Consider the following 22,734-nt stretch of genomic DNA (forward strand, 5'->3'; position numbering starts at 1 on the left):
TAGCAGGTGAGGCCGCCTGGGCGAGGTACTGGTCATCCTCCCCAGTTGTATCCCCCGACCAAGAGTCTGAAGCTCCAGGACACTGCCCTTGAGGCGGTAGAGGTGGGATCCCTCGCTGAGTCCGAGGGAAAAGCCGAACCTGGAGGGTAAACAGATGATGATGATGATGATGATGGTATATCTAAACCACATTACCACACTGAACATTAAAGCTTGAAATTTTCTTCACCAAACGGAAACAAAAAATAATTCATGCAGTGGAGGGTTAACTGAACGTCCTTACATATACTTCAATAAGGTCGCGAAATTACAACCCTTCTTATTATGTGCCACCGGAGTTTAGGGTATAGTTGTGGTAAAATGTACCATGCAATGTCACACCTTTTGGACATGCCGGGGATCGAACCCGGGGCCTTTCACATGCAAAGCGAACGCTCTACCACTGAGCTACATCCCCACACACTACTCAGTTATCGATTGTAACCGTTCTTAACTGAACTTCCTTACATGTACTTCAATAAGGTCGCGACATTACAACCGTTCTTATTATGTGCTACAGGAGTTTTGCGTAATGATGTGGTAAAATGTACCATGCATCGTCAAACCTTTTGGAGATGCCGGGGATCGAACCCGGGGCCTTTCACATGCGAAGCGAACGCGCTACCACTGAGCTACATCCCCACACACTGCTCAGTTATCGATTGCGACCGTTCTTAACTGAACTTCCTTACATATACTTCAATAAGGTCGCGACATTACAACCCTTCTTATTATGTGCTACAGGAGTTTTGCGTAATGATGTGGTAAAATGTACCATGCATCGTCAATCCTTTTGGATATGCCGGGGATCGAACCCGGGGCCTTTCACATGCAAAGCGAACGCTCTACCACTGAGCTACATCCCCACACACTGCTCAGTTATAGATAGCGACCGTTCTTAGCTGAACTTCCTTACATATACTTCAATAAGGTCGCGACATTACAACCCTACTTATTATGTGCTACAGGAGTTTTGCGTAATGATGTGGTAAAATGTACCATGCATCGTCACACCTTTTGGAGATGCCGGGGATCGAACCCGTGGCCTTTCACATGCAAAGCGAACGCTCTACCACTGAGCTACATCCCCTCACACTACTGAGTGATCGATTGCAACAGTTCTTAAATGAACTTCCTTACATGTACTTCAATAAGGTCGTGACATTACAAACCTTCTTTTTATGTGCTACGGGAGTTTTGCGTAATGATGTGGTAAAATGTACCGTGCAACGTCAAAACTTTTGGAGATGCCGGGGATCGAACCCGGGGCCTTTCACATGCAAAGCGAACGCTCTACCACTGAGCTACATCCCCACACACTGCTCAGTTATCGATTGCGACCGTTCTTAACTGAACTTCCTTACATATACTTCAATAAGGTCGCGACATTACAACCCTTCTTATTATGTGCTACAGGAGTTTTGCCTAATGATGTGGTAAAATGTACCATGCATCGACAAACCTTTAGGAGATGCCTGGTATCGAACCCGGGGCCTTTTGCATGCAAAGCGAGCGCTCTACTACTCAGCTACATCCCCACACACTTCTATGTAATCGATTACAACCGTTCCCAATCCTCTACTGCATACTGTTGCCATTTGGCAACAAATAAATTTTCATGTGTGGTTTATCGGCACACCTTCAACTGTGCAGTCAATTAAACACATATCCCAGTGATGTCTAGTTTTTTTTTTTTTTTTTTTTACACATAACATAAGACAAAACAGCCCTACAGCCAAAGGTACTCCTTCCACGCCGTCAACATCCACGCGAACCAACCACAGTTTATTTTACGTGGGCCCTCCCCCTCATATTACCACAGGCTTCAGGAGTACCTCTGGCTCAACCTCAAAGACATTACCGACCTGCAGTCGTCCAAGTATACTTGCGCCCTGCAATACGTACCCAAGGCCAGTAGGCAGTAATGTTCGGTCTTTGAATGTTCAAAGCTTACCGTAAAATCGTGGAAAACCGTATATAAATTCCAATATGGCAATCCACATCACATACGAGTGTTAAAATAAAAACAGCCCTGCAGGCCCAGTTAAGAATTGCTGGTATATCTAAACCACATTACCACACTGAACATTAAAGCTTGAAATTTGTTCACCAAACGCAAACAAAAAATAATTCATGCAGTGGAAGGTTAACTGATCGTCCTTACATATACTTCAATAAGGTCGCGACATTACAACCCTTCTTATTATGTGCCACCGGAGTTTAGGGTATAGTTGTGGTAAAATGTACCATGCAATGTCACACCTTTAGGAGATGGCGGGGATCGAACCCGGGGCCTTTCACATGCAAAGCGAACGCTCTACCACTGAGCTACATCCCCACACACTGCTTACTTATCGATTGCGACCGTCCTTAACTGAACTTCCTTACATGTACTTCAACCAGGTCGCGACATTACAACCCTTCCTATTATGTGCTACAGGAGATTTGCGTAATGATGTGGTAAAATGTACCATGCATCGTCAAACCTTTTGGAGATGCCGGAGATCGAACCCGGGGCCTTTCACATGCAAAGCGAACGCTCTACCACTGAGCTACATCCCCACACACTGCTCAGTTATCGATTGAGACCGTCCTTAACTGAACTTCCTTACATGTACTTCAATTAGGTCGCGACATTACAACCCTTCCTATAATGTGCTACAGGAGATTTGCGTAATGATGTGGTAAAATGTACCATGCATCGTCAAACCTTTTGGAGATGCCGGGGATCGAACCCGGGGCCTTTCACATGCAAAGCGAACGCTCTACCACTGAGCTACATCCCCACACACTGCTCAGTTATCGATTGAGACCGTTCTAACTGAACTTCCTTACATATACTTCAATAAGGTCGCGACATTACAACCCTTCTTATTGTGTGCTACAGGAGTTTTGCGTAATGATGTTTTAAAATGTACCATGCATCTTCAAAGCTTTTTAAGATGCCTGGGATCGAACCCGGAGCCTTTTGCATGCAAAGCGAACGCTCTACCACTGAGCTACAACCCCACACACTTCTATGTAATCGTTTGCAACCGTTCTTAATCTTCTACTGCATACTGTTGCCAATAGGCAACAAATAAATTTTCATCTGTGGTTTATCGGCACACCTTCAACTGTACAGTCAATTAAACACATATCCCAGTGACTTCTTGATTTTTTTACATAACTTAAGACAAAACAGTCCGCCTCTGTGGTGTAGTGGTTAGCGTGATTAGCTGCCACCACCAGAGGCCCGGGTTCGATTCCCGGCTCTGCCACGAAATTTGAAAAGTGGTATGAGGGCTGGAACGGGGTCCACTCAGCCTCGGGAGGTCAACTGAGTAGAGGTGGGTTCGATTCCCACCTCAGCCATCCTGGAAGTGGTTTTCCGTGGTTTCCCACTTCTCCTCCAGGCGAATGCCGGGATGGTACCTAACATAAGGCCACGGCCGCTTCCTTCCCTCTTCCTTGTCTATCCCTTCCAATCTTCCCATCCCTCCACAAGGCCCCTGTTCAGCATAGCAGGTGAGGCCGCCTGGGCGAGGTACTGGTCATCCTCCCCAGTTGTATCCCCCGACCAAGAGTCTGCAGCTCCAGGACACTGCCCTTGAGGCGGTAGAGGTGGGATCCCTCGCTGAGTCCGAGGGAAAAGCCGAACCTGGAGGGTAAACGGACACAAAAAATAATTTATGCAGTGGAGGGTTAACTGAACGTCCTTACATATACTTCAATAAGGTCGCGACATTACAACACTTCTTATTATGTGCCACCGGAGTATAGGGTAGAGTTGTGGTAAAATGTACCATGCAAGTTCACACCTTTTGGAGATGCCGGGGATCGAACCCGGGGCCTTTCACATGCAAAGCGAACGCTCTACCACTGAGCTACATCCCCTCACACTAATGAGTTTTCGATTGCAACCGTTCTTAACTGAACTTCCTTACATGTACTTCAATAACGTCGCGACATTACAACCCTTCTTATTATGTGCTACGGGAATTTTGCGTAATTATGTGGTAAAATGTACCGTGCAACGTCAAATCTTTTGCAGATGCCGGGGATCGAACCCGGGGCCTTTCACATGCAAAGCGAACGCTCTACCACTGAGCTACATCCCCACACACTGCTCAGTTATCGATTGCGACCGTTCTTAACTGAACTTCCTTACATATACTTCAATAAGGTCGCGACATTACAACCCTTCTTTTTATGTGCTACAGGAGTTTTGCGTAATGATGTTTTAAAATGTACCATGCATCGTCAAAGCTTTTTAAGATGCCTGGGATCGAACCCGGAGCCTTTTGCATGCAAAGCGATCGCTCTACCACTGAGCTACTGTTGCCAATAGGCAACAAATAAATTTTCATCTGTGGTTTATCGGCACACCTTCAACTGTACAGTCAATTAAACACATATCCCAGTGACGTCTTGTTTTTTTTTACATAACATAAGACAAAACAGCCCTACAGCCAAAGGTACACCTTCCACCCCGTCAACATCCACGCGAACCAACCTCCGTTTATTTTACTTGGGCCCTCCCCTTCATATTAATCATCATCATCATCATCATCTGTTTACCCCCCAGGGTCGGTTTTTCCCTCGGACTGAGCGAGGGATCCCACCTCTACCGCCTCAAGGGCAGTGTCCTGGAGCTTCAGACTCTTGGTCGGGGGATACAACTGGGGAGGATGACCAGTACCTCGCCCAGGCGGCCTCGCCTGCTATGCTGAACAGGGGCCTTGTGGAGGGATGGGAAGATTGGAAGGGATAGGCAAGGAAGAGGGAAGGAAGCGGCCGTGGCCTTATGTTAGGTACCATCCCGGCATTCGCCTGGAGGAGAAGTGGGAAACCACGGAAAACCACTTCCAGGATGGCTGTGGTGGGAATCGAACCCACCTCTACTCAGTTGACCTCCCGAGGCTGAGTGGACCCCGTTCCAGCCCTCGTACCAGTTTTCAAATTTCGTGGCAGAGCCGGGAATCGAACCCGGACCTCCGGGGGTGGCAGCTAATCACGCTAACCACTACACCACAGAGGCGGCCAGTCCACATCACATACGAGTGTTAAAACAAAACAGCCCTGCAGGCCCAGTTAAGAATTGCTGGTATATCTAGACCACATTACCACACTGAACATTAAAGCTTGAAATTTCTTCACCAAACGGAAACAAAAAATAATTCATGCAGTGGAGGGTTAACTGAACGTCCTTACATACACTTCAATAAGGTCGCGACATTACAACACTTCTTATTATGTGCCACCGGAGTTTAGGGTAGAGTTGTGGTAAAATGTACCATGCGTGGTCACACCTTTTGGAGATGCCGGTGATCGAACCCGGGGCCTTTCACATGCAAAGCGAACGCTCTACCACTGAGCTACATCCCCTCACACTACTGAGTTATCGACTGCATCCGTTCTTAACTGAACTTCCTTACATGTACTTCAATAAGGTCGCGACATTACAACCCTTCTTATTATGTGCTACGGGAGTTTTGCGTAATGATGTGGTAAAATGTACCGTGCAACGTCAAATCTATTGGAGATGCCGGGGACCGAACCCGGGGCCTTTCACATGCAAAGCGAATGCTCTACCACTGAGCTACATCCCCACACACTGCTCAGATATCGATTGCGACCGTTCTTAACTGAACTTCCTTACATATACTTCAATAAGGTCGCGACATTACAACCCTTCTTTTTATGTGCTACAGGAGTTTTGCGTAATGATGTGGTAAAATGTACCATGCATCGTCAAACCTTTTGGAGATGCCGGGGATCGAACCCGGGGCCTTTTGCATGCAAAGCGAACGCTCTACCACTGAGCTACATCCCCACACACTTCTATGTAATCGATGCAACCGTTCTTAATCCTCTACTGCATACTGTTGCCATTTGGCAACAAATAAATTTTCATCTGTGGTTTATCGGCAAACCTTCAACTGTACAGTCAATTAAACACATATCCCAGTGATGTCTAGTTTTTTTTTTTTTTTTACACATAACATAAGAAAAAACAGCCCTACAGCCAAAGGTACTCCTTCCACGCCGTCAACATCCACGCGAACCAACCACAGTTTATTTTACGTGGGCCCTCCCCCTCATATTACCACAGGCTTCAGGAGTACCTCTGGCTCAACCTCAAAGACATTACCGACCTGCGGTCGTGCAAGTCTACTTGCGCACTGCAATACGTACCATGGCCAGTAGGCAGTAATGTTCGGTCTTTGAATGTTCAAAGCTTACCGTAAAATCGTGGAAAACCGTATATATATTCCAATATGGCAATCCACATCACATACGAGTGTTAAAATAAAAACAGCCCTGCAGGCCCAGTTAAGATTTGCTGGTATATCTAAACCACATTACCACACTGAACATTAAAGCTTGAAATTTCTTCACCAAACGGAAACAAAAAATAATTCATGCAGTGGAGGGTTAACTGAACGTCCTTACATATACTTCAATAAGGTCGCGAAATTACAACCCTTCTTATTTAGTGCCACCGGAGTTTAGGGTATACTTGTGGTAAAATGTACCATGTAATGTCACACCTTTTAGAGATGCCGGGGATCGAACCCTGGGCCTTTCACATGCAAAGCTAACGCTCTACCACTGAGCTACATCCCCGCACACTACTCAGTTATCGATTGTAACCGTTCTTAATTGAACTTCCTTACATCTACTTCAATATGGTCGCGACATTACAACCCTTCTCATTATGTGCTACAGGAGTTTTGCGTAATGATGTGGTAAAATGTACCATGCATCGTACAACCTTTTGGAGATGCCGGGGATCGAACCCGGGGCCTTTCACATGCAAAGCGAACGCTCTACCACTGAGCTACATCCCCACACACTGCTCAGTTATCGATTGCGACCGTTCTTAACTGAACTTCCTTACATATACTTCAATAAGGTCGCGACATTACAACCCTTCTTAATATGTGCTACAGGAGTTTTGCGTAATGATGTGGTAAAATGTACCATGCATCGTCAATCCTTTTGGAGATGCCGGGGATCGAACCCGGGGCCTTTCACATGCAAAGCGAACGCTCTACCACTGAGCTACATCCCCACACACTGCTCAATTATCGATTGCGACCGTTCTTAACTGAACTTCCTTACATATACTTCAATAAGGTCGCGACATTACAACCCTTCTTATTATGTGCTACAGGAGTTTTGCGTAATGATGTGGTAAAATGTACCATGCAATGTCACACCTTTTGGAGATGCCGGGGATCGAACCTGGGGCCTTTCACATGCAAAGCGAACGCTCTACCACTCAGCTACATCCCCACACACTACTCAGTTATCGATTGTAACCGTTCTTAACTGAACTTCCCTACATGTACTTCAATAAGGTCGCGACATTACAACCCTTCTTATTATGTGCTACAGGAGTTTTGCGTAATGATGTGGTAAAATGTACCATGCATCGTCAAACCTTTTGGAGATGCCGCGGATCGAACCCGGGGCATTTCACGTGCAAAGCGAACGCTCTACCACTTTTTTTTTTTTTTTTTTTTTTCAGCAAAATTTTTTTTATTTATTCTATACTTCAATATTTACATTCACACATAAAATAAATCGACACTTGCCAGGTATTGGTGAAATAGTGTTGAAATAGTTCATTTGTTCATGCACTGTCTGGTATTAAAAAAAAAAGAAAAAAAATTCACTGATACCCTCGAGGTGTTCATTCAAAACTAAAACGTAAAAACACAAAGACACGTTATATATCAAGACAGTTCAAGTAATGGCCATATCGATCTTCTAGCTGTCCACTTTCACTCAGTTTCCATCTCTCTTTCCTTAGGTGGTACAAGAGAGCCGGTAGTATGACACTATCAACACTGTCCAACATGTATGTAATGTAGTGACCTAGGATCCATACAATCGCTTGCTGTTTAATCTGAGGAAAGGCCGTTACAGACAGGCGAATCAGTTTCCTGTCATCGATGTCTCCAAGAGGAAGGTTCATGAGGCGACACACCTGTCGTTTACACCAGCTCCATGTGCGCACGGCATGTGTGCATGTTGTCAAGCGATGTATCACTGTGTCCATCTGACCACACACCGTACACCAAGGTGATTGTTCCAGATGTATTTGGTAGCGACGTTGTGCTGTTGGTACCAGATTGTTTAGGAAAAGGAATATTTGGGAACGTGCGTGTGACGAGAGTTTCATACGGCTAAAGTTGGCCCACACCGTTGACCAGTGGGTGTAGAGTGCCGTGGACTCAATCCGCGGGGTGAAGTGCACAGCTCGTCGTAACATAGTGTAGATGGTCTTGGTAGTAGCATTCGTTCCAGACGGGAGTTCACTGACGAACTTTTGGAGTTTCAGTTGGTGATCTCTAAAAATTTTCGGCAAGGAACGAGAGTCACAGTTATCTGGGCTCCAAGTGTCTTTGTACAGTGCCTTCGAGAAATTGTCCGATTGTAATAATATAGAAATATCATTTTTAAGAAGTAGAGCTTGGCATTTCGTTCCGTGTGCGATGAGTCCTAATCCACCAAGTTTACATGGGAGATACAGCTGTTCCCGTTGTACTCTAAATAAATAGCCTTGCCAGATGAACCAGCCAATATATTTTGAGAGCTGGCTTTCAAAGTTGTTGGGTAGCGGGAACACTTGAGCTAAGTACCAAACCTTTGAGAGAGCATAGATGTTTGTCACCACAATCCGTTGAGTTATATTCAAATTTCGTGTACGAAAGTTCATCAGCACACCCCTAACATTAGCAATAACAGTAGCCCAGTTGGTTTCTAAAGTACCTATCACAGTCTTTGTCCATTTAATACCAAGGATCTTCACTTCATCAACAATGTTAAACCAGTCCTTCTGTACGATGTCGGGCCCATCGTTTAAGGTCAGTAAAGTAGGTTTCCTTGGGTTGGCTTTCGCCCCTGAACCGGCGCTGTATGTGCTGAGAGCTTGAGAGATATGTTGTATGTCCTGTTCACCTCTGACTAATATCGATATGTCATCTGCGTAAACACACATTGAAAAGTTATGTATATTCACTCTGTATCCTTGTAACTTTGGTTGAAGTGTCCTAATAAATGGTTCCAGGCCTATGACGAAGAGTAACATGGAGAGGGGGCATCCCTGTCTTACTGACCTTTCTATCGGTATGGGCGTCGAGAGGAATCCGTTAACAAGAATTCGAGATATAGAGTGGCAGTTTATCATTCGAATGTAATCGATCACTGTGTCAGGGAATTGGAAGTGCTTTAAAACGATGTAGAGGTACTGATGGCTAATACGATCAAATGCTTTATCAAGATCTATATTCAGGAGACTGAGGTGGTCACTCGGCTGAGAGGCCATTTTCAGATGGATATCACGTAGTGTTCTTAAATTGGTCAAAATTGTACGTCCGGGAATGCTGCAACACTGTTCGGGTCCAATTACATCTATGAGGACTGTCTTCATACGACGGGATAACACTCTGGTTAGTATTTTATAATCACTGCATAGTAGAGTAATAGGCCTGAAGTCCTCCACCTGAAGGGTTCCTTTCTTTTTGGGGATGAGAACTATGATACCTTCATAGTGGGTTTTACATAGGGAACGACGTCTGAAGATAGTGCGGATAACGTCACAAAATTCTTTGCCAATAATAAACCAGTACTGTTTATAAAATTCATAAGGGACCCCGTCGATTCCTGGAGAGCGATTGGTCGGAAGATTTTTTATGACGGCTTTAATTTCATCATCAGTAATGTCCATGCCAAGCAGTTCTTTACTTGCTGGAGTAAGGTGGGCATCGCAGGACTGAAGCAAAGTATTGACTTCGTGTACATCGATAGATTCCCTGGCATAGAATTGTTGATAAAATGAGGAAATCTCTCTTCTGATGTCTTCTTGTGACGTCACCTCTCTTCCATCGGACGATCTTATTGTATGAATGTACCGGCGGTGTTGCTCTCGCTGTGTACGTGCAATATAATAGACACTTGCAACCTCATCAGGTAGTGCCGTTTGATCCTGCAGGGTTACGTTTAAGTTTGTGAGTGTCCTCTGCTGTACCGTCAACAGTTTATCTTTAACATCTGTAATCTCATGGTAATTTCGTTCGCCAGCGTTATTCCTCTCCTGGAGCTGTCGGAGAACCCTGTAATAGAAGTCAGCTGTATCGCGTCTCTCTTGGGCCTTTTGATACGCAATATTTTTGAAGAGTCTTCTTATCCCCGGTTTGATTAACTGGTCCCACCATTCTGCACTATCGCTATATTTACATTTCTGAAGTAACCATTTGTTCCATTGACTTAGAAAAGCTTCCGTGCATTGATCATCCTGTAACAGTGAGCAGTTCAGTTTCCAGTACCCTCTCCCTATATAGTATACTTTGTGTGGGAAATTTATTTTACATACAACTGCGTGGTGATTGGTGAAGCTAATGGGGATCACCTCGTAAGTTCTAGGGTGAATGAGTGTTCGGGAAACATACATACGGTCAAGGCGGGAGGAGGAGTTATACTGGATGTAGGTATAGTGGGGAAGGGGTACATGCAACATATCCACAACATCGATCAGGTTTAATGAGGTTATGAGATCATTTAAGGCAGGGTTGGCCGCATAAGTTTGCCCCGTCGAATCTTCTGTTCGTTGAACACAATTAAAGTCCCCGGCGAGGATTGTTTTTTCTTTCATATTATGCAGGTGTTGGAGTATATCGTTCTGAAAGAAGTTCTTACGTTGAACACGGTTGTGGCTCCCTGATGGTGCATAAATATTTATTAGCGTAGTGTCATTAATGTGTCCAGATATGATCCTTCCTGAAGGGTGACTGTGCACATCTTCCAGTTCCAGGTCGTGTCGGGTAAGGAATCCTGTTCCCCTACTAGCATTGCCAATGTTTATATATTGGTTGAAGTATGAGGATATGGGTAACACAGGGAGTGCGACTTCTTGTAAAAAAGCAATGTCAATATCATTAGAACGAAGAAATCGTTCAAACACTTGAAATTTAAGGTGGCTTTGGATGACATTGATGTTCACAGTAGCGAGAGTCAGAATCTGCACCATCAGCAATATAACCAACTCCCTTGTACACAATATCCTATCAAAAGTGCGTCCCATTATCAATCTATTTACGAGCCTCTGGAGATTTGCGACGGCTTCGGGAAGTACTGCGGGGTTGTGTACGATACGGTTTAGCTCCCTCTCGAGCACTATTTTTACTGGCAGCTTTCGTTGTTAGAGTGAACGAATCTTTAGGAACTATAGGCGTGGGTGTCTTATTATCCAGGTTTCCAGTAGGTAATATTCGTTGTTCTACGGCTACTAAGTCCGTCCTCAGGTCAGGTGTTAGTGTAGACTCAAGTTGCTGTACGATGTCAATATTAGTAGGTGCGACTTCAGTGTCTTTAGTGACATCTACAGGCACTAATTGGTGTTGGTGTGACGGCATCATATGGTTGGCAGGCTCATGATGAATGTCCACTGGAAGGAGTTTATGTAACTGGGGTTCAGTGTCTTCTAGGACGTCCATCTGTTCCGCCCATGAGGAGGATTTCACTACGGTAACCGCATTAACATTAAGTTTGCTATCCTCTTGTCCCTGTTCAACAGTCTGGCCTGTCACTGTGTTATGTGTGTGTCCCTCAGCGGAAGGTTCTAGTACTACTTCTTCAATATCCTGTGTATGTGAAGCTGGTCCATCTGTGTTAATGTGCTGTACGGCTGGTTCCATGGTGTTGTCTATGTCTGTGAGAACTGCATGTGAAGTATTAAGGTCTTCTAAGCTAGGAAGTGGTGGTGAACTAACGTCTCCACCATCCTCAGTAATGTTATTTATATTGCCAGTTCCGTCAGAAGCAGTCAACACAGTGCTGTATGTCGGCTGCCGGACGTTCAAAGCCGGTCGGCTTCTACGATGCGGACAATCTACTTGTAAATGTGTCGTTTCCTTACAGTAAAAACATGATTTCATTTGGCCCTCATACGTTAGGAGAATTCTACAGTCATTAACAGGTAGTTGAGTGGGTATAGGGTACTTAAGTTCAATATTAACAACACGAATGCCGTTACTCACGTCAGAAAATTCGTAGGGGTCACTCCACTTCTCGTCCCGAATGTCCTTGACCAGCCCGTAAGTTGACAGCACGCGGGCAAGCCGTTCGTTGTTTACTTCAGGTGGTAAGTTGAATACACGCACTCGCTTAGTAGAGGTGTCCGCAGCAGTAATTGTCACATTAGTTGAAAGACCAGTAGAAAGACGGAATACTTTCACACCTTCATGCCGGGATAATAAGTTTTCATATAGTACAACAGAGACTAATTTAATATACACTGCATTTTCCCCATTATGAAGTTGAATGGCTATAATTTGGTCCTTGTTAAGTTTGAGTTCTGTTCCTATCCAGCGATGAATTTCCAGTGGAGTAGGCCTATTATTCCTATCCTCAAACACACATTTAATAGTATTTTTCCGTATACTTGCCATATTAGTACTGAGGCTAGTTCCAAGGATGTAACGAGAACACAAGTCGCAATGACTTTCGCACTAGCTCACTGTCACCGCTTGGCTGCTTGCCGTGTTACCTCGACCGAGGTTGCGCACGAACTACCACTGAGCTACATCCCCACACACTGGTCAGTTATCGATTGCGACCGTACATGTACTTCAATAAGGTCGCGACATTACAACCCTTCCTATTATGTGCTACAGGAGTTTTGCGTAATTATGTGGTAAAATGTACCATGCATCGTCAAACCTTTTGGAGATGCCGGGGATCGAACCCGGGGCCTTTCACATGCAAAGCGAACGCTCTACCACTGAGCTACATCCCCACACACTTCTATGTAATCGATTGCAACCGTTCTTAATCCTCTACTGCATACTGTTGCCATTAGGCAACAAATGAATTTTCATCTGTGCTTTGTCGGCACACCTTCAACTGTACAGTCAATTAAACACATATCCCAGTGACGTCTTGTTTTTTTTACATAACATAAGACAAAACAGCCCTACAGCCAAAGGTACTCCTTCCACCCCGTCAACATCCACGCGAACCAACCACCGTTTATTTTACGTGGGCCCTCCCCGTCATATAACCACAGGCTTCAGGAGTACCTCTGGCTCAACCTCAAAGACATTACCGACCTACGGTCGTGCAATAATACTTGCGCCCTGCAATACGTACCCATGGCCAATAGGCAGTAATGTTCGGTCTTTGAATGTTAAAAGCTTACCGTAAAATCGTGGAAAACCGTTTATATATTCCAATATGGCAATCCACATCACATACGAGTGTTAAAACAAAACAGCCCTACAGGCCCAGTTAAGAATTGCTGGTATAAATAAACCACATTACAACACTGAACATTAAAGCTTGAAATTTTCTTCACCAAACGGAAGAAGAAGAAGGAGAAGAAGAATAAGAATATAGAAGGTAGTCTTACGGCACACCTTCAACTATACAGTCTAAACCACTGAGGCTAAAATTCATCATCATCATCATCAGGTGTTTACCCTCCAGGTTCGGTTTTTCCCTCGGACTTAGCGAGGGATCCCACCTCTACCGCCTCAAGTGCAGTGTCCTGGAGCTTCAGACTCTTGGTCGGGCGATACAACAGGGGAGTATGACCAGTACCTCGCCCTGGCGGCCTCACCTGCTATGCTGAACAGGGGCCTTGTGGAGGGATGGGAAGTTTGGAAGGGATAGGCAAGGAAGAGGGAAGGAAGCGGCCGTGGCTTTAAGTTAGGTACCATCCCGGCATTCGCCTGGAGGAGAAGTGGGAAATCACGGAAAACCACTTCCAGAATGGCTGAGGTGGGAATCGAACGCACCTCTAATCAGTTGACCTCCCGAAGCTGAGTGGACGCCGTTCCAGCCCTCGTACCACATTTCAAATTTCGTGGGAGAGCCGGGAATCGAACCCGGGCCTCCGGGGGTGGCAGCTACTCACGCTAACCACTACACCACAGAGGCGGCCGAGGCTAAAATTATTTTATTATTTATGTGGATTGGTCTACAGTATTTGTTCCCATTGTAGCATCGCAACCCGTGAACATTGTCCACTAAATTGTCCTTCATTGTTATCGATTGCAACCGTTCATAATCCTCTACTGCATACTGTTGCCATTAGGCAACAAATAACTTTTCACCTGTGTAAATGGATAAATGTTATAGACAGAGGTAGTTTTACGGCACACCTTCAACTGTACAGTCAATTAAACACATATCCCAGTGATGACTTCTTTTTTTACATAACATAAGACAAAACAGGCCTCCAGCCAAAGGTACTCCTTCCACCCCGTCAACATCCACGGGAACCATCATCATCATCATCATCTGTTTACCCTCCAGGTTCGGTTTTTCCCTCGGACTTAGCGAGGGATCCCACCTCTACCGCCTCAAGGGCAGTGTCCTGGAGCTTCAGACACTTGGTCGGGGATACAACTGGGGAGTATGACCAGTACCTCGCCCAGGCGGCCTCACCTGCTATGCTGAACAGGGGCCTTGTGGAGGGATGGGAAGATTGGAAGGGATAGGCAAGGAAGAGGGAAGGAAGCGGCCGTGGCCTTAAGTTAGGTACCATTCCGGCATTCGCCTGGAGGAGAAGTGGGAAACCACGCAAAACCACTTCCAGGATGGCTGAGGTGGGAATCGAACCCACCTCTACTCAGTTGACCTCCCGAGGCTGAGTGGACCCCGTTCCAGCCTTCGTACCACTTATCAAATTTCGTGGCAGAGCCGGGAATCGAACCCGGACCTCCGGGGGAGGCAGCTAATCACGCTAACCACTACACCACAGAGGCGGCTTCACATCACATACGAGTGTTAAAAAAACAGCCCTGCAGGCCCAGTTAAGAATTGCTGGTATATCTAAACCACATTACCACAGTGAACATTAAAGCATGAATTTTTCTTCACCAAACGGAAACAAAAAATAATTCATGCAGTGGAGGGTTAACTGAACTTCCTTACATATATTTCGATAAGGTCGCGACATTACAACCCTTCTTATTATGTGCCACCGGAGTTTAGGGTGGAGTTGTGGTAACATATACCATGCAAGGTCACACCTTTTGGCGATGCCGGGGATCGAACCCGGGAACTTTCACATGCAAGGCGAACGCTCTACCACTGTGCTACATCCCCACACACTGCTCAGTTATCGATTGAAACCGTTCTTAATCCTCTACTGCATACAGTTGCCATTAGGCAACAATTAAATTTTCATCTGTGTAAATGGATAAATGTTATGGACAGAGGTAGTTTTACGGCACACCTTCAACCAAAATGGCAATCCACATCACATACGAGTGTTAAAACAAAATAGCCCTGCAGGCCCAGTTAAGAATTGCTGGCATATCTAAACAACATTACCACACTGAACATTAAAGCTTGAAATGTTTTCACCAAACGGAAACAAAAATTAATTCATGCAGTGGAGGGTTAACTGAACTTCCTTACATATACTTCAAATAGGTCGCGACATTACAACCCTTCTTATTATGTGCCACCGCAGTTTAGGGTAGAGTTTTGGTAAAATGTACCATGCAACATCCAACCTTTGGAGATGCCGGGGATAGACCCGGGGCCTTTCACATGCAAAGCGAACGCTCTACCACTGAGCTACATCCCCACACACTGCTCAGTTATCGATTGCAACCGTTCTTAATCCTCTACTGCATACTGTTGCCATTAGGCAACAAATAAATTTACATCTGTGGTTTATCGGCACACCTTCAACTGTACAGTCAATTAAACACATATCCCAGTGATGTCTTGTTTTTTTTTTACATAACATAAGACAAAACAGCCCTACAGCCAAGGGTACTCTTTCCACCCCGTCAATATCCACGCGAACCAACCACCGTTTATTTTACGTGGGCTCTGCCCATCATATTACCACAGGCTTCAGGAGTACCTCTGGCTCAACCTCAAAGACATTACCGACCTACGGTCGTGCAAGTATACTTGCGCCCTGCAATACGTACCCATGGCCAGTAGGCAGTAATGTTCGGTCTTTGAATGTTCAAAGCTTACCGTAAAATCGTGGAAAACCGTATATATATCCCAATATGGCAATCCACATCACATACGAGTGTTAAAACAAAACAGCCCTGCAGGCCCAGTTAAGAATTGCTGGTATATCTAAACCACATTACCACACTGAACATTAAAGCTTGAAATTTCTTCACCAAACGGAAACAAAAAATAATTCATGCAGTGGAGGGTTAACTGAACGTCCTTACATATACTTCAATAAGGTCGCGACATTAAAACCCTTCTTATTATGAGCCACCGGAATTTAGGGTAGAGTTGTGGTAAAATGTACCATGCAAAGTCACACCTTTTGGAGACGCCGGAGATCGAACCCGGGGCCTATCACATGCAAAGCGAACGCTCTACCACTGAGCTACATCCCCACACACTGCTCGGTTAACGATTGCAACCGTTCTTAACTGAACTTCCTTACATGTACTTCAATAAGGTCGCGACATTACAACCCTTCTTATTATGTGCTACAGGAGTTTTGCGTAATGATGTGGTAAAAAGTACCGTGCAACGTCAAATCTTTTGGAGATGCCGGGGATCGAACCCGGGGCCTTTCACATGCAAAGCGAACGCTCTACCACTGAGCTACATCCCCACAGACTGCTCAGTTGTCGATTGCGACCGTTCTTAACTTAACTTCCTTATATATACTTCAATAAGGTCGCGACATTACCACCCTTCTTATTATGTGCTACAGGAGTTTTGCGTAATGATGTGGTAAAATGTACCATGCATCGTCAAACCTTTTGGAGATGCCGGGGATCGAACCCGGGGACTTTTGCATGCAAAGCGAACGCTCTACCACTAAGCTACTTCCCCACACACTGCTCAGTTATCGATTGCAACCGTTCTTAATCCTCTACTGCATACTGTTGCCATTAGGCAACAAATAAATTTTCATCTGTGTAAATGGATAAATGTTATAGACAGAGGTAGTTTTACGGCACACCTTCAACTGTACAGTCAATTAAACACATATCCCAGTGATGACTTCTTTTTTTACATAACATAAGACAAAACAGGCCTCCAGCCAAAGGTACTCCTTCCACCCCGTCAACATCCACGGGAACCATCATCATCATCATCATCTGTTTACCCTCCAGGTTCGGTTTTTCCCTCGGACTTAGCGAGGGATCCCACCTCTACCGCCTCAAGGGCAGTGTCCTGGAGCTTCAGACACTTGGTCGGGGATACAACTGGGGAGTATGACCAGTACCTCGCCCAGGCGGCCTCACCTGCTATGCTGAACAGGGGCCTTGTGGAGGGATGGGAAGATTGGAAGGGATAGGCAAGGAAGAGGGAAGGAAGCGGCCGTGGCCTTAAGTTAGGTACCATTCCGGCATTCGCCTGGAGGAGAAGTGGGAAACCACGCAAAACCACTTCCAGGATGGCTGAGGTGGGAATCGAACCCACCTCTACTCAGTTGACCTCCCGAGGCTGAGTGGAGCCCGTTCCAGCCTTCGTACCACTTATCAAATTTCGTGGCAGAGCCGGGAATCGAACCCGGACCTCCGGGGGAGGCAGCTAATCACGCTAACCACTACACCACAGAGGCGGCTTCACATCACATACGAGTGTTAAAAAAACAGCCCTGCAGGCCCAGTTAAGAATTGCTGGTATATCTAAACCACATTACCACAGTGAACATTAAAGCATGAATTTTTCTTCACCAAACGGAAACAAAAAATAATTCATGCAGTGGAGGGTTAACTGAACTTCCTTACATATATTTCGATAAGGTCGCGACATTACAACCCTTCTTATTATGTGCCACCGGAGTTTAAGGTGGAGTTGTGGTAACATATACCATGCAAGGTCACACCTTTTGGCGATGCCGGGGATCGAACCCGGGAACTTTCACATGCAAGGCGAACGCTCTACCACTGTGCTACATCCCCACACACTGCTCAGTTATCGATTGCAACCGTTCTTAATCCTCTACTGCATACAGTTGCCATTAGGCAACAATTAAATTTTCATCTGTGTAAATGGATAAATGTTATGGACAGAGGTAGTTTTACGGCACACCTTCAACCAAAATGGCAATCCACATCACATACGAGTGTTAAAACAAAATAGCCCTGCAGGCCCAGTTAAGAATTGCTGGTATATCTAAACAACATTACCACACTGAACATTAAAGCTTGAAATTTTTTCACCAAACGGAAACAAAAATTAATTCATGCAGTGGAGGGTTAACTGAACTTCCTTACATATACTTCAAATAGGTCGCGACATTACAACCCTTCTTATTATGTGCCACCGGAGTTTAGGGTAGAGTTTTGGTAAAATGTACCATGCAACATCCAACCTTTGGAGATGCCGGGGATAGACCCGGGGCCTTTCACATGCAAAGCGAACGCTCTACCACTGAGCTACTTCCCCACACACTGCTCAGTTATCGATTGCAACCGTTCTTAATCCTCTACTGCATACTGTTGCCATTAGGCAACAAATAAATTTACATCTGTGGTTTATCGGCACACCTTCAACTGTACAGTCAATTAAACACATATCCCAGTGATGTCTTGTTTTTTTTTTTACATAACATAAGACAAAACAGCCCTACAGCCAAGGGTACTCTTTCCACCCCGTCAATATCCACGCGAACCAACCACCGTTTATTTTACGTGGGCTCTGCCCATCATATTACCACAGGCTTCAGGAGTACCTCTGGCTCAACCTCAAAGACATTACCGACCTACGGTCGTGCAAGTATACTTGCGCCCTGCAATACGTACCCATGGCCAGTAGGCAGTAATGTTCGGTCTTTGAATGTTCAAAGCTTACCGTAAAATCGTGGAAAACCGTATATATATCCCAATATGGCAATCCACATCACATACGAGTGTTAAAACAAAACAGCCCTGCAGGCCCAGTTAAGAATTGCTGGTATATCTAAACCACATTACCACACTGAACATTAAAGCTTGAAATTTCTTCACCAAACGGAAACAAAAAATAATTCATGCAGTGGAGGGTTAACTGAACGTCCTTACATATACTTCAATAAGGTCGCGACATTAAAACCCTTCTTATTATGAGCCACCGGAATTTAGGGTAGAGTTGTGGTAAAATGTACCATGCAACGTCACACCTTTTGTAGATGCCGGAGATCGAACCCGGGGCCTATCACATGCAAAGCGAACGCTCTACCACTGAGCTACATCCCCACACACTGCTCGGTTAACGATTGCAACCGTTCTTAACTGAACTTCCTTACATGTACTTCAATAAGGTCGCGACATTACAACCCTTCTTATTATGTGCTACAGGAGTTTTGCGTAATGATGTGGTAAAATGTACCATGCATCGTCAAACCTTTTGGAGATGCCGGGGATCGAACCCGGGGACTTTTGCATGCAAAGCGAACGCTCTACCACTAAGCTACTTCCCCACACACTGCTCAGTTATCGATTGCAACCGTTCTTAATCCTCTACTGCATACTGTTGCCATTAGGCAACAAATAAATTTTCATCTGTGTAAATGGATAAATGTTAGAGACAGAGGTGGTTTATCGGCACACCTTCAACTGTACAGTCAATTAAACACATATCCCTGTGATGTCTTGTTTTTTTTACATAACATAAGACAAAAGAGCCCTACAGCCAAAGGTACACCTTCCACCCCGTCAACATCCACGCGAACCAACCTCCGTTTATTTTACTTGGGCCCTCCCCGTCATATTAATACAGGCTTCAGGAGTACCTCTGGCTCAACCTCAAAGACATTACCGACCTACGGTCGTGCAAGTATACTTGCGCCCTGCAATACGTACCCATAGCCAGTAGGCAGTAATGTACGGCCTTTGAATGTTAAAAGCTTACCGTAAAATCGTGGAAAACCGTATATATATGTTCCAATATGGCAATCCACATCATCATCATCATCATCATCTGTTTACCCTCCAGGTTCGGTTTTTCCCTCGGACTCAGCGAGGGATACCACCTCTACCACCTCAAGGGCAGTGTCCTAGAGCTTCAGACTCTTGGTCGGGGGATACAACTGGGGAGAATGACCAGTACCTCGCCCAGGCGGCCTCACCTGCTATGCTGATCAGGGGCCTTGCGGGGGATGGGGAAGATTGGAAGGGATAGACAAGGAAGAGGGAAGGAAGCGGCCGTGGCCTTAAGTTAGGTACCATCCCGGCATTCGCCTGGATGAGAAGTGGGAAACCACGGAAAACCACTTCCAGGATGGCTGAGGTGGGAATCGAACCCACCTCTACTCAGTTGACCTCCCGAGGCTGAGTGGACCCCGTTCCAGCCCTCGTACCACTTTTCAAATTTCGTGGCAGAGCCGGGAATCGAACCCGGACCTCCGGGGGTGGCAGCTAATCACGCTAACCACTACACTACAGAGGCGGACATTCCACATCATACTGTTCATTTATCGATTACAACCCTTCTGATTATGTGCCACGGGAGTTTTGCGTACTGATGTGGTAAAATGTACCATGCAAGGTCAAACCTTTTCGAGATGCCGGAGATCGAACCCGGGGCCTTTCACACGCAAAGCGAACGCTCTACCACTGAGCCACATCCCCACACACTGCTCAGTTATCTATTGCAACCGTTCTTAACGTATAACCGCGGCGGCTGGCACGACTTTTGCCGGCTACATACTATATTACTAATTCCAAGTCACCTTGATAAATAATATTAATCAGGATCTCCTAGTATATAAGTTTCGAGAAGAGTTAATAATAGTAGAATGGCAACTATTGTACTGGGAGGTTTAATAACATTAAGAGTCTGAGGGTTTAGAGGAAGTTACACACTTCCTTACATGTACTTCAATAAGGTCGCGACATTACAACCCTTCTTATTATGTGCCACAGGAATTTTGGGTAATGATGTGTTAAAATGCACCCTGAAACGTAAAATCTCTTGGAGATGCCGGGGATCGTACCCGGGGCCTTTCACATGCACAGCGAACGCTCTACCACTGAGCTACATCCCCACACACTGCTCAGTTATCGATTGCGACCGTTCTTAATCCTCTACTGCATACTGTTGCCATTAGGCAACAAATAAATTTTCATCTGTGTAAATGGATAAAAGTTAGAGACAGAGGTGGTTTTTCGGCATACCTTCGACTGTACAGTCAATTAAACACATATCCCAGTGATGTCTTGTTTTTTTTTTTTTTTTTTTACATAACATAAGACAAAAGAGCCCTACAGCCAATGGAACTCCTTCCACCCCTTCAACATCCACGCGAACCGAAAATGGAAACCTACAACCTATATCTAAACCACATTACCAAATTGAACATTAAAGCTTGAAATTTTCTTCACCAAACGGAAGAAGAAAATAAGAAGGTAGGTTTACGGCACACCTTCAACTATACAGTCTAAACCACTGAGGCTTAAATTCTTTTATTATTTATTTATTTATGTGGATTGGTCTTCAGTACTTTTTGCCGTTGTAACATCGCAATCCGTGAACATTGTCCAATAAGTTGTCATTCATTGTTATCGATTGCAACCGTTCTTAATCCTCTACTGCATACTGTTGCCATTAGGCAACAAATAACTTTTCACCTGTGTAAATGGATAAATGTTATAGACAGAGGTAGTTTTACGGCACACCTTCAACCGTACAAACAATTAAACACATATCCGAGTGATGCCTTGCTTTTTTTTTTACATAACATAAGACAAAACAGCCCTACAGCCAAAGGTACTCCTTCCACCCCGTCAACATCCACGCGAACCAACCACCGTTTATTTTACGTGGGCCCTCCCCATCATATTACCACAGGCTTCAGGAGTACCTCAAGGACATTACCGACCTACGGTCGTGCAAGTATACATACGCCCTGCAAACGTACCCATGGCCAGTAGGCAGTTATGTTCGGTCTTTGAATGTAAAAGCTTACCGTAAAATCGTGGAAAACCGTATATATATTCCAATATGGGAATCGACATCACACTGTTCATTTATCGACTACAACCCTTCTGGTTATCTGCCACAGGAGTTCTGCGTAAAGGTGTGGTAAAATGTACCATGCAACGTCAGTTCTTTTGGAGCTGCCTGGGATCGGACCAGGGGCCTTTCACATGCAAAACGAACGCTCTACCACAGAGCTACGTCTCCACACACTGCTCAGTTATCGATTGCGACCGTTCTTAATCCTCTACTGCATACTGTTGCCATTAGGCAACAAATAACTTTTCACTTGTGTAAACTGATAAATGTTATAGACAGAGGTAGTTTTACGGCACACCCTCAACTGTACAGCCAATTAAACACATATCCCAGTGATGCCTTGTTTTTTTACATAACATACGACAAAACAGCCCTACAGCCAAATGTACTCCTTCCACCCCGTCAACATCCACGCGAACCGAAAATGGAAACCTACAACCTGTTTTCCAGTTATTGACCGGGTCAGGGATGTAATGAATGAAACATATATAGGCTGTTATTACAATGGGGTCGCCACTCCCAAGGTGATTTATTAATGAGTGATAAATGCTATGGTCCGCCTCTGTGGTGTAGTGGTTAGCGTGATTAGCTGCCACCCCCGGAGGTCCGGGTTCGATTCCCGGCTCTGCCACGAAATTTGAAAAGTGGTACGAGGGCTGGAACGGGGTCCACTCAGCCTCGGGAGGTCAACTGAGTAGAGGTGGGTTCGATTCCCACCTCAGCCATCCTGGAAGTGGTTTTCCGTGGTTTCCCACT

The 22,734-nt window shown here is 45.2% G+C and overlaps 29 non-coding genes across 29 annotated transcripts; all 29 read right to left on the bottom strand.

The window, feature by feature from the left end:
• Positions 1 to 385: 385 nt before the first annotated feature.
• Positions 386 to 457, bottom strand: TRNAA-UGC (transfer RNA alanine (anticodon UGC)). Its single transcript has one exon. It is a non-coding gene; the product is annotated as a tRNA-Ala (tRNA).
• A 152-nt stretch (positions 458 to 609) lies between these two features.
• TRNAA-CGC (transfer RNA alanine (anticodon UGC)) lies at positions 610 to 681 on the bottom strand. The gene has a single exon. It is a non-coding gene; the product is annotated as a tRNA-Ala (tRNA).
• A 152-nt stretch (positions 682 to 833) lies between these two features.
• On the bottom strand, positions 834 to 905 carry TRNAA-UGC (transfer RNA alanine (anticodon UGC)). The gene has a single exon. It is a non-coding gene; the product is annotated as a tRNA-Ala (tRNA).
• A 152-nt stretch (positions 906 to 1,057) lies between these two features.
• TRNAA-UGC (transfer RNA alanine (anticodon UGC)) lies at positions 1,058 to 1,129 on the bottom strand. The gene has a single exon. It is a non-coding gene; the product is annotated as a tRNA-Ala (tRNA).
• A 152-nt stretch (positions 1,130 to 1,281) lies between these two features.
• Positions 1,282 to 1,353, bottom strand: TRNAA-UGC (transfer RNA alanine (anticodon UGC)). The gene has a single exon. It is a non-coding gene; the product is annotated as a tRNA-Ala (tRNA).
• A 952-nt stretch (positions 1,354 to 2,305) lies between these two features.
• On the bottom strand, positions 2,306 to 2,377 carry TRNAA-UGC (transfer RNA alanine (anticodon UGC)). The gene has a single exon. It is a non-coding gene; the product is annotated as a tRNA-Ala (tRNA).
• Positions 2,378 to 2,529: 152 nt separating this feature from the next.
• TRNAA-UGC (transfer RNA alanine (anticodon UGC)) lies at positions 2,530 to 2,601 on the bottom strand. Its single transcript has one exon. It is a non-coding gene; the product is annotated as a tRNA-Ala (tRNA).
• A 152-nt stretch (positions 2,602 to 2,753) lies between these two features.
• On the bottom strand, positions 2,754 to 2,825 carry TRNAA-UGC (transfer RNA alanine (anticodon UGC)). Its single transcript has one exon. It is a non-coding gene; the product is annotated as a tRNA-Ala (tRNA).
• A 151-nt stretch (positions 2,826 to 2,976) lies between these two features.
• On the bottom strand, positions 2,977 to 3,049 carry TRNAA-UGC (transfer RNA alanine (anticodon UGC)). The gene has a single exon. It is a non-coding gene; the product is annotated as a tRNA-Ala (tRNA).
• Positions 3,050 to 3,843: 794 nt separating this feature from the next.
• On the bottom strand, positions 3,844 to 3,915 carry TRNAA-UGC (transfer RNA alanine (anticodon UGC)). The gene has a single exon. It is a non-coding gene; the product is annotated as a tRNA-Ala (tRNA).
• Positions 3,916 to 4,067: 152 nt separating this feature from the next.
• On the bottom strand, positions 4,068 to 4,139 carry TRNAA-UGC (transfer RNA alanine (anticodon UGC)). The gene has a single exon. It is a non-coding gene; the product is annotated as a tRNA-Ala (tRNA).
• Positions 4,140 to 5,334: 1,195 nt separating this feature from the next.
• TRNAA-UGC (transfer RNA alanine (anticodon UGC)) lies at positions 5,335 to 5,406 on the bottom strand. The gene has a single exon. It is a non-coding gene; the product is annotated as a tRNA-Ala (tRNA).
• Positions 5,407 to 5,558: 152 nt separating this feature from the next.
• TRNAA-UGC (transfer RNA alanine (anticodon UGC)) lies at positions 5,559 to 5,630 on the bottom strand. Its single transcript has one exon. It is a non-coding gene; the product is annotated as a tRNA-Ala (tRNA).
• Positions 5,631 to 5,782: 152 nt separating this feature from the next.
• On the bottom strand, positions 5,783 to 5,854 carry TRNAA-UGC (transfer RNA alanine (anticodon UGC)). Its single transcript has one exon. It is a non-coding gene; the product is annotated as a tRNA-Ala (tRNA).
• A 722-nt stretch (positions 5,855 to 6,576) lies between these two features.
• On the bottom strand, positions 6,577 to 6,648 carry TRNAA-UGC (transfer RNA alanine (anticodon UGC)). The gene has a single exon. It is a non-coding gene; the product is annotated as a tRNA-Ala (tRNA).
• Positions 6,649 to 6,800: 152 nt separating this feature from the next.
• On the bottom strand, positions 6,801 to 6,872 carry TRNAA-UGC (transfer RNA alanine (anticodon UGC)). Its single transcript has one exon. It is a non-coding gene; the product is annotated as a tRNA-Ala (tRNA).
• A 152-nt stretch (positions 6,873 to 7,024) lies between these two features.
• TRNAA-UGC (transfer RNA alanine (anticodon UGC)) lies at positions 7,025 to 7,096 on the bottom strand. The gene has a single exon. It is a non-coding gene; the product is annotated as a tRNA-Ala (tRNA).
• Positions 7,097 to 7,248: 152 nt separating this feature from the next.
• On the bottom strand, positions 7,249 to 7,320 carry TRNAA-UGC (transfer RNA alanine (anticodon UGC)). The gene has a single exon. It is a non-coding gene; the product is annotated as a tRNA-Ala (tRNA).
• A 5,434-nt stretch (positions 7,321 to 12,754) lies between these two features.
• TRNAA-UGC (transfer RNA alanine (anticodon UGC)) lies at positions 12,755 to 12,826 on the bottom strand. Its single transcript has one exon. It is a non-coding gene; the product is annotated as a tRNA-Ala (tRNA).
• Positions 12,827 to 15,069: 2,243 nt separating this feature from the next.
• On the bottom strand, positions 15,070 to 15,141 carry TRNAA-UGC (transfer RNA alanine (anticodon UGC)). Its single transcript has one exon. It is a non-coding gene; the product is annotated as a tRNA-Ala (tRNA).
• Positions 15,142 to 15,557: 416 nt separating this feature from the next.
• TRNAA-UGC (transfer RNA alanine (anticodon UGC)) lies at positions 15,558 to 15,628 on the bottom strand. The gene has a single exon. It is a non-coding gene; the product is annotated as a tRNA-Ala (tRNA).
• A 715-nt stretch (positions 15,629 to 16,343) lies between these two features.
• Positions 16,344 to 16,415, bottom strand: TRNAA-UGC (transfer RNA alanine (anticodon UGC)). The gene has a single exon. It is a non-coding gene; the product is annotated as a tRNA-Ala (tRNA).
• Positions 16,416 to 16,567: 152 nt separating this feature from the next.
• On the bottom strand, positions 16,568 to 16,639 carry TRNAA-UGC (transfer RNA alanine (anticodon UGC)). Its single transcript has one exon. It is a non-coding gene; the product is annotated as a tRNA-Ala (tRNA).
• Positions 16,640 to 16,791: 152 nt separating this feature from the next.
• On the bottom strand, positions 16,792 to 16,863 carry TRNAA-UGC (transfer RNA alanine (anticodon UGC)). Its single transcript has one exon. It is a non-coding gene; the product is annotated as a tRNA-Ala (tRNA).
• Positions 16,864 to 17,870: 1,007 nt separating this feature from the next.
• On the bottom strand, positions 17,871 to 17,942 carry TRNAA-UGC (transfer RNA alanine (anticodon UGC)). Its single transcript has one exon. It is a non-coding gene; the product is annotated as a tRNA-Ala (tRNA).
• Positions 17,943 to 19,145: 1,203 nt separating this feature from the next.
• On the bottom strand, positions 19,146 to 19,217 carry TRNAA-UGC (transfer RNA alanine (anticodon UGC)). Its single transcript has one exon. It is a non-coding gene; the product is annotated as a tRNA-Ala (tRNA).
• A 152-nt stretch (positions 19,218 to 19,369) lies between these two features.
• Positions 19,370 to 19,441, bottom strand: TRNAA-UGC (transfer RNA alanine (anticodon UGC)). The gene has a single exon. It is a non-coding gene; the product is annotated as a tRNA-Ala (tRNA).
• Positions 19,442 to 20,519: 1,078 nt separating this feature from the next.
• Positions 20,520 to 20,591, bottom strand: TRNAA-UGC (transfer RNA alanine (anticodon UGC)). Its single transcript has one exon. It is a non-coding gene; the product is annotated as a tRNA-Ala (tRNA).
• A 344-nt stretch (positions 20,592 to 20,935) lies between these two features.
• Positions 20,936 to 21,007, bottom strand: TRNAA-UGC (transfer RNA alanine (anticodon UGC)). The gene has a single exon. It is a non-coding gene; the product is annotated as a tRNA-Ala (tRNA).
• Between the last annotated feature and the right edge of the window lie 1,727 nt (positions 21,008 to 22,734).

This window comes from Anabrus simplex, chromosome 2 (genome assembly GCF_040414725.1).
Source record: "Anabrus simplex isolate iqAnaSimp1 chromosome 2, ASM4041472v1, whole genome shotgun sequence".
Taxonomy (NCBI): domain Eukaryota; kingdom Metazoa; phylum Arthropoda; class Insecta; order Orthoptera; family Tettigoniidae; genus Anabrus; species Anabrus simplex.